At 36.0% G+C, this 15179-nt stretch overlaps 1 pseudogene; it reads left to right on the forward strand.

Moving 5' to 3' along the window:
- Positions 1 to 3161: 3161 nt before the first annotated feature.
- The window catches only part of LOC149534825 (aspartyl protease family protein 2-like), a 128760-nt pseudogene continuing 116742 nt past the window's right edge, over positions 3162 to 15179 (forward strand).

The following is a 15179-nucleotide window of genomic DNA, read 5'->3' on the forward strand; positions in this document are numbered from 1 at the left end:
GTATCCAATTCTAACAAGGCTTCTTCTATCCTAAAGGCTTGTTGGATGTCCTCATCATCAGCAACCTGCATAAAGATCTTCTTAAAATTTTCCACTACTATCATTACAAGTAACAACCTTTCTTGTTCCTCATCTTTAATAATATCCAATCATGCATCACTGTAATGTCTTTCTGCTTCCAAAATTCACTCTTTGGCTTGGTCCTTGAGCCGATGGATCTCCTCGTGTAATGTCTCCATTACTTTATTGCTATCCACTATTTTCTCTATGCAATCATCAATCATGTCTAATTCTTCCTTGGTATATAAATCAATCAAAACCTGATATCTTTGGCCCTTTATGGCTTGTAGAGTCTACAAATCCTTACACCAGTTATGTACCTCATCCATAATATTGAAGTCATGCTTCAAAATTGCTACAATCTTATTCACGTTCTCCTATGTAGCATAAAGTAACTTCAAATTCCCCACGATGATCGCAACTCTTTTCTCCTTCAAAATTTCTCACCATTCATGACAAGCCTTCAAAAATGGGTCAAGTTGCACAACTCCCCCTTCTCTAAGTATAGTGTTCAAAGTTTTCTCAGGGTGTTTAGGATCAAGAGGACCAACAACTTTGGCTAGATATCACTTTAGGATCTCAACTTGCCTTCAAAGTGATTGGAGTTCAATCTCCTCTTGTTCCATGTACTTGAGGACCTCTTTGACTCCCATAGTCATCATTTGTTAGGCTGAATCCCATGTAGGTCTTCCCAACATGAAATCTTTCAATTCATAATCTTTGAGACTAAGGCCTTCTACATTTGTGCCTTCAGGAGGGAGAGCCACTTGTGCAAATAAATCCTAGTTCTATATGGTGGTGACAAATGCCAATGACACTACCTCATGTGATGGAGACTTAGGTTTGTTCAAGATCTCTACAATGTCACAAATGTCTTCTTCTGAAGCATAGAATTGAGGCTTAGTGCTCCTCATTATTTCCTTTTAGATCCATCTAGGGATGCGTCTTCCTGAGGACCAGGCTCTTGATAATGAAGGAGTATGTTCTACAACCTCCTTCCCCTTATTGCTCCTATTCAAAGTTGTATCTTGTTGGGAGGGCTCTTCTTCTGTAGCCTCAGTCTTAGTAGACCTTATAGCTTGAACATCAGTGTCTTGGGAAAGTGGTTGATAATATTCCAACATTTTTCCTTTTGAGACTTCATCAGTCACCATTTGTTCTGGTCTCTCCTCTAATAATGGTTCCTTCTGAACATGCTCTTCCTCTGAACTCTAAGGTGGAGGAGTCACTGAGCCCTGTTCTACCACTATAACTCATGGTGGAGATAGAGGAGTAAGATCAGGACCTTGTGTATCTAGTGGCATTTGTGTCCAGTCTTCTTGTTGAGGTTCACCTATAGGGGTGTCCTTGATCTTGTCCCCAATCAAATTTGTACGTATGGGCATGAAATCAAAATTTGACATTGAGAAAACATCATCACTTTCTTCACTCTGCTCATCCATCCACTGCTGTACTTTATCTTTCGAAGAAGAGAGCTCTAAAGGTTTTTCTTAAGTGGATGGTGGTGTACCCATGGCACTCTTTCTCCTTTGCAACTCTGTGGCTCTAGCTGGCTGAGTTCTTCCCTATAGGGGTACTTGTTCCTCTTCCTCTTCTAATTCTTCTTCTTCCTCCTCTTCATCTCCTTCCAAAATGCTTTCAAGAATAGATGGATTAGGTACTAATCTTCTATTGATCCTTTTCCTTTTCTTCATCCAAATCTTAATCCTTTTCTTATGTTTCTTAGAGGTAGAAGGAGAAGCTAGCTCATCTTGCATAGGAGGAATGGAGACTTGTGGAATCCCTCCCTCTTCTAGTTGGCTAGACATAATGGGAGGCAACTATGGTTTATCCTGGACTTGGGTAGCTCCGGTATCATCAAACCCTTGTGCACTCTACTCTTGCTATTAGGGAGACTCCTATTCTATATAAATCCTTTGAGGTGAGCTCCACTTTCTTTTGTTCTTTCCTTTCCTTTTAGGAGGGTGATAATATCCAACTAGGCGATCAAGTTGGTACACTATCTCTGGCCTGATAAGAGACTGGGCTACGAAGTTAGGAATTGTGACTTTCTTACCTCTACCTCTTTTTGGGTGAGCATGTGTGTGGAAGATCATTGTGTTAGGAATTGGATCAAGTGCAAAAGGTTTCTTGATCCAATCCTTCATCATTCTAATGGCATGCCTCACTCAATGATTAATATCATCAATCTCCTTCTTGTCAATCTCAACATTCATAATGGGTCTTTCACCAATTTTGTTGGCATTGAATAGGGGGCCCAATAACTCTTTAGAATCTTGTTGTGTTATCTCCTTTGAGATTTTCAATTGAAGAGCCTTCTTTTCTAGATACAAAGTCATCCTATAATAGTCCCTTATGCAAACATCATAGTAATTTGTGGCATTCATCCAATGATCTTCAACAACATCCTGATGATGGAAGTCCCTTCCTGCCAAACTCTCCACTCTCCTGACATTATCAAAATTGTACTGGGGATGGTTATACTCTTCAAGGGGATAGTTCTCCCACTCCCACTTGAAGAATGAAATATCCTACTTTTGCTTCACCTGATATGGCCCAATAACCAAAGGCCACACCCAACAAGGTCTCTGTTGTCTCTTTATCTTCTCATAGGCTAATTAAATTTGCTAGGAAATCTCCAATAGCACTAGTTTGCCACTTGGGTACCTTGGGAGCTTCTTAGGATTGATGGAGGCACTAGCTACCTGAAGATATGTGAATGTCCTAAACTAGATAAAGTAGGCTCCAAGAGCTATGACTTGTGCTTTGGCTTCATCAGATAAACCTCTTCCTATAGTCTCCCTCAATGAATCAAATGATCATTCACAATTTTGTACTCTTTGGTATACCTTGAGAGCTTCTTCTTCACCAACTAAGGGTAGACTATATATGGCCAAGAATTGGGATTTTGCATACTGCCCCTCCTATACAAACCAGGATAGTTTGTTGCCCTTGCTGCAAGCAGATATACCATGTAAGAAGTCATGTAAAACTTCTTCTTATCCTTCACCATCCTTAGTTGCTCACACAAGTTCTCACATAGTGTGGTGGCCTAGTCTAGTGGTATCTTTGCTTGTCTAATGGTCTCAATGAAATTGACCATGAAGGTGCTGAGGTGGCCTGCTACAGGTAAGCCCATGACTCTGCTCAAGAGATGATGGAATAACTGATATCTTCTTTCATATATCCCTGAGTCATATCTACTTTGCCTATTATCTTTCCCCAAGGAGGCTTCTCAATGAGGTATGAAGACTGTATAATGTCAATGGCCTCCTGTTGGTGCTCCCTGTACCATCTTTTAGCTATTTCATATGAGAGCTAGATGAATTGGTCTACTCTTAGGAGATGGAAGACCCTTTCAATGTTGTTTGGTCATAGATCCAAAACCATCTCTCTGGTGACAGTCTTGACTACTCTTTCATCAGGAACAAAATGTTGCGATAGGGCCATGATTAGCTCAGCCAATTGTATTGACACCAAGTGAGATGCTGCATTCACTAATCCATAATAGATCAATGCAGACATCAAAGCTGACCTCTCTATTGGTTTTTTGCAAATTCTTAGGAATTATCCTAGATCTATGTGTCCAAGGTCGGTATCTCTGATTTCTATATAATCATCATGGAATCTTGACTTCGAAGGTACACCTTGGAATTTGAAGATGACAGGTTTGGGCGCTGCTTCAAACGTGGATGCCATTTAATCACCTGCACATTGTGAGAAAAAAAAAAAGTTTATTAGCCCATAAAAACTAACTATGAATTGAAATAAGCATAACGGAAAGAAAAAAAAAGCCCAATTTGGGCATTTTGTAATTTTTATTTTTTTGATTTTCTCCTTTTTTAAAGAATTTTATTATTTATTACTTTTTTGAAAAAAATTATCATTTTTTTATTTTCAAAAATTAATCATTTATTATTATTATTATTTAAAAAAAAAAAGAAAAAATGTGTGTGGAGGGGGTTTGGAAAATGCGCTATGGCCAAATGCTTTGAATGCCACATGGTGGTGCACTGCGGACACCGCGCACAATGAACGATGACACAGGCACAAAAGGCGCTGCATGCGATTTGGGCATTTTGTAATTTTTTTTTTGATTTTCTCCTTTTTTAAAGAATTTTATTATTTATTATTTTTTTGAAAAAAAAATCTTTTTTTTTTTAAAAAAATCATTTATTATTATCATTATTTTAAAAAAAAAATGAAAAAATGTGTGCGAAGGGGGTTTGGAAAATGCGCTATGGCCAAATGCTTTGAAAGCCACATGGTGGCACACCACGCACAATGAACAGCGACACGGGCACAAAAGGCGCTGCATGCGATGAAGTGGTGACACAGGTAGAACACATTGGTAGCACTACGAGTGCCAAGGGCACCACGTGCAAAGCACCGCGGTCATTATCATTATGAGCACTGCTAGTGCCAAAGGCATCGTGCGCTAAGCACGATGAGCATTAAGTTATGAGTGCTATGAGCACCAAAGGTGTCGCACACTAAGTGCTATAGGCATTAAGTGTTATTAGTGCTATGAGTGCCAAAGGCACCACATGCTAAGTACCAAGGGCATTAAGTTATGAATGTTGTGAGCTCCAAAGGTGCCACACGCTAAGAGCCATGGACATTAAGTTATGAGTGTTGCGAGCAACAAAGGCACAATGCACTAAGAGCTATGGACATTAAGTTATGAGTGTTGCGAGCAACAAAGGCACAACGCACTAAGAGCTGCGGGCAATAAGTTTTTGCCATGAGTGATAAGCACTGCAGTGGTAGTGAGTACCTTACATTTGAAGCCCCAAAAAAGAAAGTGTTCAATGTCAAAGGGGAGGGTTTGGGGTTTTATAACCCCACCCATCAGGTGTGGTGCATGGCGTACCCCTGCACAATACACAAGTGCACATTATGCATCTCGTCTAGCGTGCATGCTTGCACGACATGGATTTGATTTTATTATTATTATTATTTGTATTTTTCTATTTTTTTTTTTTTTTCTAATTTTCTAATGTTTTTTTGTTTTTAAATTTTTGATGACTCTAATACTTTTAATGCTAACAATTTTTCTCGACTATCGAATTGTGAGTCTGAGAATTTGAAAAAAAAGTGGGGGGGTCCCCATTCCTAGTTGAGGAATGGAGCGTGTGTTGTGGACACCACAACATATCTTTTGCCAAGGATAGATTTTGGTTAAGTGATATTGGAGGATGGTCAAAGACATGATGAAGATGCTATGGTTGAGATAGTGAAATCTAATATGTAGTTTTAGCTGACTTATTGAAGACTGTTTAGAGTACTATTTCCTGTGAGCCAACTATTGTTGAAATCATTGTGGAAAGAGTATAAGTGTATTGGAACATCTTATTTGATATATTAAATATGTCCTATATTATTATTGTAAATTGGGAAAGGCTTAAGGCTGACTCAATACTTGTTATTAGGACTTGGTATAAAGGAAAGGTCACTTTCTTGTGATAAATCATCATATGGGGTCACATGCATTGCGATGTTTGGTTGAGCGAACTTGAATACAAATGTATTTTGACTAGAGTAGAGATTGATGTGGATTAATTTATTGTTAGCTTCAAAGGAACTATATTATCAAAGAAGTTGTTGTTTAGTTAGTTCAGAGATCTTGGATATGCTTAATCCGAATATTGTCTAGTGAAGACTATTTTTGAGGCTATTTGGAGAGTGGGTTTAGTTGTCCTCTTTCAACTCCTAATTGGGTTGGCATAGCTCCTAATAGGGTTGGAATCTCCCAACTAGGATTAAAGTCTCATAACAAGGACTCTATGTACTTATTGTATTTTATTGACTCCTAACAGGGTTCCTTTCACAAGGAACTTTTATATCAATATATCATCTTATATGCATCATTCCCACTAAGGTTTCCTCTCTGATCAAGGGTTTCCCTATTTAACATATTTGATGTTATTGTGCATGTTTATCTTTCAATGGTTGTTGTATCTACTATTTACATATTTCAGATTTAATAAAGACATTGAGAGTTATTTTAAGCACATAACTAATTCACCCCCCTCCCCCTATTAGTTTTCTTGGTGGACTTTTATTTCTAACATGGATGCCAAACAATCTCTGAAACAAATGAATTCCATGATGGGAACTAAAATGACAAGATCTACAAAACCCATAAACTGTATGTTTGGAAAAGTCAACTTTTCTTAGTAAGGACAAAAATTCCTTGAGTAGAGAAGAAATACAACCCTAATCAACAATGCTCAAACCTAAATTAGATTTTGCACTTTTGATGTTCTGCAAAAGGGTATCTATATCTGTAACATGTTCACCTTTCTAAGATATGAAAACCTATAAAATTAAGGAATTTTAAATTTTTTTTTTAGTTGGGGGGGAGGGGGTTGTTGCCCTAGTCAAACCCCATTTTAGAAATTAACTTTTAATTGAGATAGAAAATAGAGAATTCTAGCAAGTAGTAGAAATATATATAACATGAAGCAATACGAATATGTGAATATGCTCTTGAATTTATAATGTAATCAAGTATATAGATATAATAGCCTTGACTCAACTCCAAAAACCCTAGGAAAAGAAGTCAACACGTAATCAAAACCTTCATGATTGAGTGTGCTTGAAATTTGTTGTAAGAACGAATGTGGATCTTTAATGATGAATGTACAAGATGCAAAAAAGGACTCCAAATGTATAAAGGGAGATATTGAATGTTGAAAATTCTAGATCTTGTATAAACTTCTTCAATTTCTAGAATACTTGAATACTTGAATCCTTAACCTTCAATGGAGAGCTTGCTTGAATGCCTTGCATGCTTGAAGGATGCATGAGAATTTGAGAGCTACTGTGTTTGCTAGATGCTTGGTATGTGATGCGATATTATGAGATGCAACATAAGGAAAATGAATGGGTTTATAAATGGTTCATAATTAACTTTCTCCCACAAGCTGATTTACCTTGAAACTAACACTTCAGATCCATCTAGACATGGGACCCAAAAAATGAACCAAAAATAGGGCCCAAGTAGGGACACACTACATCCTTAATTTTCCTTGTAGGGATTCTCATAATCCCTAATTGAGTAGACACACTCATGTCCTTTCAGATAAGATTGTTGTAATGTGGAAAATAGATTTCAAGTAATTGGATGAAAGCAAGGGAGGACCTAAGCAATTATATCCCACCTCAAGATTTATGCTATAAAATAGGAACACTAAGGAGGATCTAATAGGTCCTACCCTAATTTTTCATAGGAGAAAGGAGGAGAAAGAGGGAGAGATAAATATGAATGATGACCTCATGTTAAATGGGTGAAAAACCATCATTAAATTGAGGTGCTTCCAATTTAGGATGATACACATTCATACACTAATCCATTCAATGTAAGAGAAAGAGGGGCTTCCAAACACAACTCTCAATATAACCCAAGTTAGATAAGAAAAACCCAAGTGGATGAAGGGATATCAATTCTAAACCCAAATTTTATAAAGGAAGTGTAGAAGAAAGTCCTCTTTTATGCAATATGAATATGAATTGAATTAATTTTTTTAATGACAAGAGTAAGATAAATCTAGGTTTTAAATATATACAATCAACCCAATTAAAATACATAAATAGATATATGCTAAAAGATGAAATAATTGATGAATGAATTAGCTTGAAATGTTTGTGAGAAAATATGTCTCTTGTCTCTGAAAATTGTAGATTTTAAACTATAAACAAGTTTTTGACTATCAATTTGTGGTTATGATAGAAAGCCCAGAACTCCCTGATACCTTACATAAGAAAAATTGAAAAAAACAAAAAATTTAACCAAAAAATAGATAAAATAGGGGGAAAATAGGTTGTGAGACCCAACCACCAAGAAATATCAAACGACCAATAACCACAAACCTTAACCACAAACCAACAAAGAAAAAACCATAAAGAAATGAAATCCTATACCATCTCAAACCTTCAACTCCACAACAATGCACTAGAAATCCAACAATAATGACCCAAACATAGACCAAAAATAGTAAACCCAACACTACCACCTACCTTTGTATCTCCTTGATTTTATCCAAGAAGGAGAGCTATTTGGTTGGATGTGAAGAAGTATCATAACTCAATCAAGTGACCTATTTAGTAGCCATTTGTAAAACCTCATCTTTACTCTAAGCATCATCCCTCCTCTTTTTTTTCAGCTTCATTTCTTTGAGCTCCTTCTTGATTCTTCCAATGGAAGACTCCATCTTCTTCTAGGAAACATTATGATGAGACTCTAACACCTTGAGTTATTCATATAGCTTCTCTTGCATCTCCTTTATGGAGCCCAAAGAATTAAAAATCTCAATTTTCTCCTGTTTGGAAGGCACCATAGTGTGAATCTTAGAGAATTTCTCTTCTAATAACTCCTAGTTATGAAATTTATCCCCCAAGTCTTTTTCTACCTCCCACCAAGCATCATCCCTTTTACTATTAGTCTAATCCTTTGACTTTCATTCAACCTCTACTAGAGTTTCTAGTTTGTTATTTTTTTTGTGGGCAATATTCATCTAGAATAAGAGCCACCTGGTAACTACCTTCATCTTGTTATAGAAAATGGAAAGCTCATATGAGTGTAAACACATAACTTCAAAATCAAAACCTCTGTCCTCCTTTCTAGGAAGAAGGGAAGGAGAGCCAAAGAAAGAAATTTTTGGATCCCTAGAATAACTTAGATTAATCTTGGGGAATGGAGGAAAAGGGAAGTACGAGGGAGTTAGGAGTAGAGAAATGGGTGGATAGTTTAGAAGTCCAAGAAGACTCCATGTCCTAAGAAGACTCTGTTGTTGAGTCATTAGAAGCACCTACCATTTCCTCAACTTGATCCTACTAGCCCTCTTTCTTGTGTTTTTCTTTATGGTCGAGAAGCACCCTCATACCCAAGACAAAGAAATCTCTGGGGTCATTTAGAGGGTTTGAATTTTCTTCATAGAGGATGAAACATGGAGGAACTCTAGGTGTTAGATTAGGAGAAATTTGAAGAATAAGGTCCTTGTGAAATTTATATAACCTAAACAACATGCTCTGATTTAGAGGAAGCAACCATTAACCTTAGATTTCTAATAGACAAGTAAAGCAAAAAAAATCCAATATGAAAAGAGAAATTTATCATTCCTCCTAAAATTATTAAGTATGGGAAAAATATTAGAGTGATAGTGTTTATAACTTCCTTTACACATCTCAAAATTGATAAGGATCATAACCATAATTTTCCACACACCTAACAACTTCTCTTTGTTAAAGCCTAATTATAGTCTCAAAGCTTTCTCCCCCAACCACAAAAAATTCTTAAAGGCCTCCTTGAAGGACATATTAGTGTTATGGGAGATTCAAAATCCCTTTATGCTTAGATAATTAACAATCATAATCATATAGATGGGGTAATCACAAATGGCACACTCCCCACAATAACCTCCCCTTCATCCAAGAAATAAAAATTCTCTAAGAAGGTCAAGGTTATACAACCATTCATGCCATTCAAAAAGTATGCCATCTAACCTTGTTCAATAATTTATGAGACCTTGTGATCATTCTTATAATCTTTACATGTATTTTGTTAAATATTATGCATAATCCTACCCATCTTATCTCTCAAATTGTTAAACCCAAACTTGTTTCTATAAACCTAGAACCTTTGTAACCCATAAATCTACAACTGATGAAAGTTTTTGAACATAAATTGCCTCTACAAATTTGAAAACTCATAACCCAAAAGAGTGAAAGTAAAATTGATAAAAAAATGAGAAAAATGAAGTGAAATGTGCATCTTAATTTCAAATAAATATATTGTCATCATTATTTATATTGGAAAAATCTTTCATGATCACCACATGTGCCTCCATATGGATAGAAGACATGTCTTCTCAAACTATAAAATACTCTACATACTTTCTAAGCAAAGCAAGGTTGTCCACTACATGATTTCCTTCCTGATAAGTGTGGTGGAATGTCACTTTTTCCATAGTGGCAAGTGACTATCTTGTTTGATTTATGTCATCTTTCTGATTCCATCTGATGTCATCAATATTATTTAGAATGTTTATCACATTTAGCATATTTCCTTCAACAATAACTTTTTTGAAACCTTTGCCTGTCATAAACTTGACACTATGGAACATAGCAAGAATTTGAACCATGTAAGCCATTTGCATTCCCAAATTGGCTGCACAATCAATTAACACCTTCTTTCTTGAATTCATTAATATATAGGCCACCCCTACCTTCCTAACTCAGGTTTCCAATGGATGATCCATCCAAATTTAATTTGATCAACCCTAGATTTTTTTTTTTGGGGTGGGGGGGGGGGGGGGGGGGGGGGGGGTAGGGGTGCATTTTATGTTTCTTCTTATCCCCAAAATAGATTTTTTTGAACTTCTTAAAATACTCTACAAGATTCTATCTTCTAGCAATATCTAGCAATATCCCAATCCAAGGACTCTAATTTTATGTCTCTTCTTATCCCAAAATAGGATTTTTTGAACTTCTTAAAATAGTCTACAAGATTCTATCTTCTAGCAATATCTAGCAATATCCCAATCCAAGGACTCTAATGGGACTTGTGACACAAATGATGTATAATCATCATATTTTCCTTGTTGGTGTAAACACGTATTTACTATTTACACTTAATTTAGTTTACTTAGGTTAATGCATTATTTATTTTGTGAGACACTTAGGAGTTTGTGAACCTTTATGGGTTGTCATGTTGACAACACAAAAGTACTCAACTCTAATTTAGCACATGTTTTCTACAACATAAATTTGCATACTACACCTTTGTAGGATTATCCTCTCATCATCACACTTACTTTTGTGCTTAATGGAGGATAACCCATATCTAGTAGACATGTGCTTGGTTGTATGACTTATCATGATGCTGATTCTTAGGCATTCTAGATGCATCTCAGAGGCCTTTATATACAGGCACTCCTAGTGTACTTTCATTCATATTGAATTGAATACATTGTTATTCTAATCATACTCTTTCTAGTCTATAGTTTTGCTTGTGTTTGAGTTCTTAGTTCTTGAGTGAATTTTTACCTAAGGCAAATTCTTACATGGTATTAGAGCTAGGGGAATTTCTCTTCACATAGTCATTCAAGACCATTGTTGCTTCAGTACCTCGACCTAAATCTAGAGTACCATAGATTTGGGATACAACCTTGATGATTTACGTCTTCTCTTTGATGAAGATGATCCTTCTAGAGTTGTTGCGAGGACTCACTTTGACCCTCATTTCCATTCTCTACATGATTAGTCTTTATAGGCTGATGTGATTGTGGATCCTTATGTACAACAATTGTAGGAGGTCTCTCTATCATTTGAGGAGACTATTGGTTCTTTGAAACAGGTTCTACATCAATCCTTGCTAGATCTACCTTCTTCTCAATAGCATTGGAAGCAACCATCATCAGTATCGACACAGGGACACTTGAACAAGTTTCAAAGACACCTTTCATCATTGACCTTCTTTCCACACCTAGGGGAAGCGTCTCACCAATACCTCTACTATTGTTTCTTCCAAAGGGGAGGAACATCATTCAACAGTCATGGATCAGCTTCTACATTGGAGCTTTTCTCACTGGATGACACCTTACTTTTATGGGGGGCCTACCTTGTCTCCTTCTTCTTTTTAGGGGGGACATTTTCCTCTTAAGCAATTTTTTCCTTCTCATTCTCTCTTGTATATACTTGATGTATGTTGTAATGGGGGGGTCTTGATTACTCCATCCATCCATGCATCCCTATTCATCTCTCTTTTTGGGGGAGGGTTTTTCCCATGAGGTTTTCCCTCTTTCTCCACTTTATGAGAGATTGCATTTCATTATGTACATGGGTACCTAACATGGCCTAGTAGCTAGGACCCATCATGCATTTACATCCTAGTTTTTGTAAGCTTAGAGGCATTCCCCTAAGTTGGACTTAAGGGAGAGTGTTGGTGTAAATACATATTTACTATTTACACTTGCTTAAGATTAGTTAGGTAATGCATTATTTATATATTGCATTATTTTATTATTTATTTTGTGAGACACGTAGGAGTTTGCACACCTTTATGAGTTTTCATGTTGACAACATAGAAGTATGCAACTCTAATTTAGCACATGTTATTTACAACATAAATTTTTGTTCTACACCTTTGTAGGCTTATCCTCTCATCATCGCACTTACTTTCATGCTTAATGGAGGATAACCCATATCTGGTGGAAATGTGCTTGGTTGTATGACTTATCTTGATGCTGATTCTTAGGCATTCTAGATGCATCTAAGAGGCCTTTATATATAGGAACTCCTAGTGTACTTTCATTCATATTGAATTGAACACATTGTTATTCTGATCATACTCTTTCTGGTCTACAATTGTGCTTGTGTTTGAGTTCTTAGTTCTTGGGTGAATTTTTCCCTAAGGTAAATTCTTACATTTTTTTATATTATGGGTAAGGGCATGGGAAACACTATTAGCATATTTTTCCCCATCTCTAAAAATCCTATTATTTTTTCTTTCCAAACAGACCAACTACCATATAGAAGAGATTTCCACCAAACTTCTCTAGTGAAGAGGTGATTAGTAGGGAAAGTTCAAAAATATGTCATCTCTTTGGGGTCATTACTCCAGCACCAAATGAGATTAAATAGAGCCAACATATGGTTCTTGATTTCCCAAGTGAAAGGACACAAGAAGAGAACATGATAAATAGTTTTAGTATCATATTTAAATAATACACACTTGTTGACTAAATGCATACCTCTTTTCGACAAGTTATCCAAGGTGAGGATTTTCCTATGATAGATCATCCACCATTTTTTTTTCAAAATTTTTAGGTGAGATTTAGTCTTCCAAATACTATTCTAGTTAAGCTCTTGGGGCCATTTGGGGTTAAGAAGATCAAAACTATTCTTAACAATATAATCTCCCAATTTGGAATTCCTACAAATCAATTTATCTATTTAGTCCAATCTATAGAATTTGAATGAAGAGAGGGTTTGAATAAGTTGAGTCACAATCCCTTTGAGAGCATTATCAAACCAATTAGTATCAATCTTCCATCTTATAAGAGTCATTGAAGAATCCTAGTAATCACTCACCTTATGGTCTAATGTCATAGTTAGAACATTCATTAAAGAAAGAAATACTAGATGAAAAGCTAGTGGTGGTTGACCCACCCAATCATCAAACCCAAAATCCACATCATTACCATTTTCAAGTGGTGGAGAGAATTTGAGGAGGATATAACCTTTATAATTACTAAAAATATTTGACACATGATTTTTGCCCATTCCACTTCTGCGTTTATAAAATTCCATCTAAATTTGTAAATTAGAGCAATATTAATAAGGAAAGTGTCTCTGACTTGAGACCTCCCTAATCTTTTAGGGAGAATATAGTTTCCCAATTAATAATGGAGTGACTTCTTTTCTCCTGCACACCCACTTTAAGAAACCATCTCTTAATAAAATCTATTTTTTTGGCCCAAGCAATAGGCATGTAGAATAAGGTCATAATGTATTAAATAATACATTGTATAACTATCATGAGCATTTGTGGCTTGCCACTATTTCTCATTAAGGCTACTTTCTAGGAAGCTTTCTTTAGTTGGATACATTCAAGAAGATTCGACCAGACAATACTATCAAGTTTTCTAGTAGATAGAGGCATACCCAAAGAGACCAAAGGGAGGTGGCCAATTTGGCATCCCATTAACTCTACATGAAGTTCAAATTTTTTAAGTCAAATAAGTACTTTAGTTTTAATTGATGTGACAATTTCAAGGTACATAGATGTGGATATTTATAGTTGTTTTCTTGGTAGTAGAAAACAAAATTTTATTGAAAAAGACCAATGAGAAGTATACCTACAAGAGGAAATACACCTAAATCTAAATAGGTATAAAATATTTATGCAATTTTCCTCACCATTGACCTACATAAAAAATAATTGAGTTCACAAAAAAATTATTCAATTGTGGATGATGCTTTTTAATTCAAAGAAGCTTTAATTTAGAATATTTGCACCTTCAAAACCATATGTTGCCTTTAAAGAACCAAATTTCATTTCTCATGAACACATTCAATATGACATACATCCACACCTAGAAGACATGATACAAGAGCATCCTGGGTGTAAAGAAAATCTTGTATCGCCCAAAAATAATTTTGATCTATATTCTAAAAGAGATATCTCAATGCAAAGTTACTATTTTTGGAGGCTTACTATTTTTTATTAAGTTGGTTTTTTGAGGGAAGAATATTTTGATTTTATCCTTAGAGTTTTATTTTAGATATACCATGATGTATTACGAGGCAGAAGAATTCCCAAAGGAGATGTCCAAGCCCCTAGTAAATAACCACACAATGGAAACACAACAATAATGCAACACAAATGCAAGATCTGATACCAAATCACAACACTTTATTCATAAATAACTGATTACATACAATATGCCCAACTATAAGGCCTTCCTAGTTAGGGCCAAATACAACAACAATTACAATAACAATTCTACAAGATCCCTCAAGATCTAACTCCATACACCAATCCCAACTAGTCCAGATCAACAGTTGGGTAAGAACACCAAGAATAATATACACTTGTACTCTCGGGTCCACCAAGCTATTCTCTAGTTCTCAAGCCATAACTATTAGCCCTTCAAAATTCACATTGTCTTCTCCAAGTTGGATGATAATAACCATGCCTAAAGACTCCACAACACCCCCTACTTATACCCAACTAAGCCACAAGTTAGCCTAGTTCATTACAAATAAAATTAAATCCCTTACATTAAATATATGTTGAGCCACAAGTAAGCTACAACACAACTGGCTCAAAACACGAATCAAATACCCAAAGCTGTCTCATAGATAACTTGACACTAATAGGAACTAGGACCAAGTTGAGCATGAGAAAGACCAAGTTGAGCATCAGTAAAATCCCAAGCACTATCAAGCTCCTAGTGCATGCCGAGCTTTGAGTACATGCTGAGCACATAGAGAGTGCTGAGCAACCAACACAAGCCAAGCATCATAAAAGGCACCAAACCCCTTCAATGATTGATCTCCTTGTCCATAACTACATCCTTCAGTAACTAAGCACCACTGTTTGGTGACCGAGT

This window comes from Cupressus sempervirens, chromosome 10, assembly GCF_028749045.1.
Source record: "Cupressus sempervirens isolate cs-2001-9-10 chromosome 10, ASM2874904v1, whole genome shotgun sequence".
Lineage (NCBI taxonomy): Eukaryota > Viridiplantae > Streptophyta > Pinopsida > Cupressales > Cupressaceae > Cupressus > Cupressus sempervirens.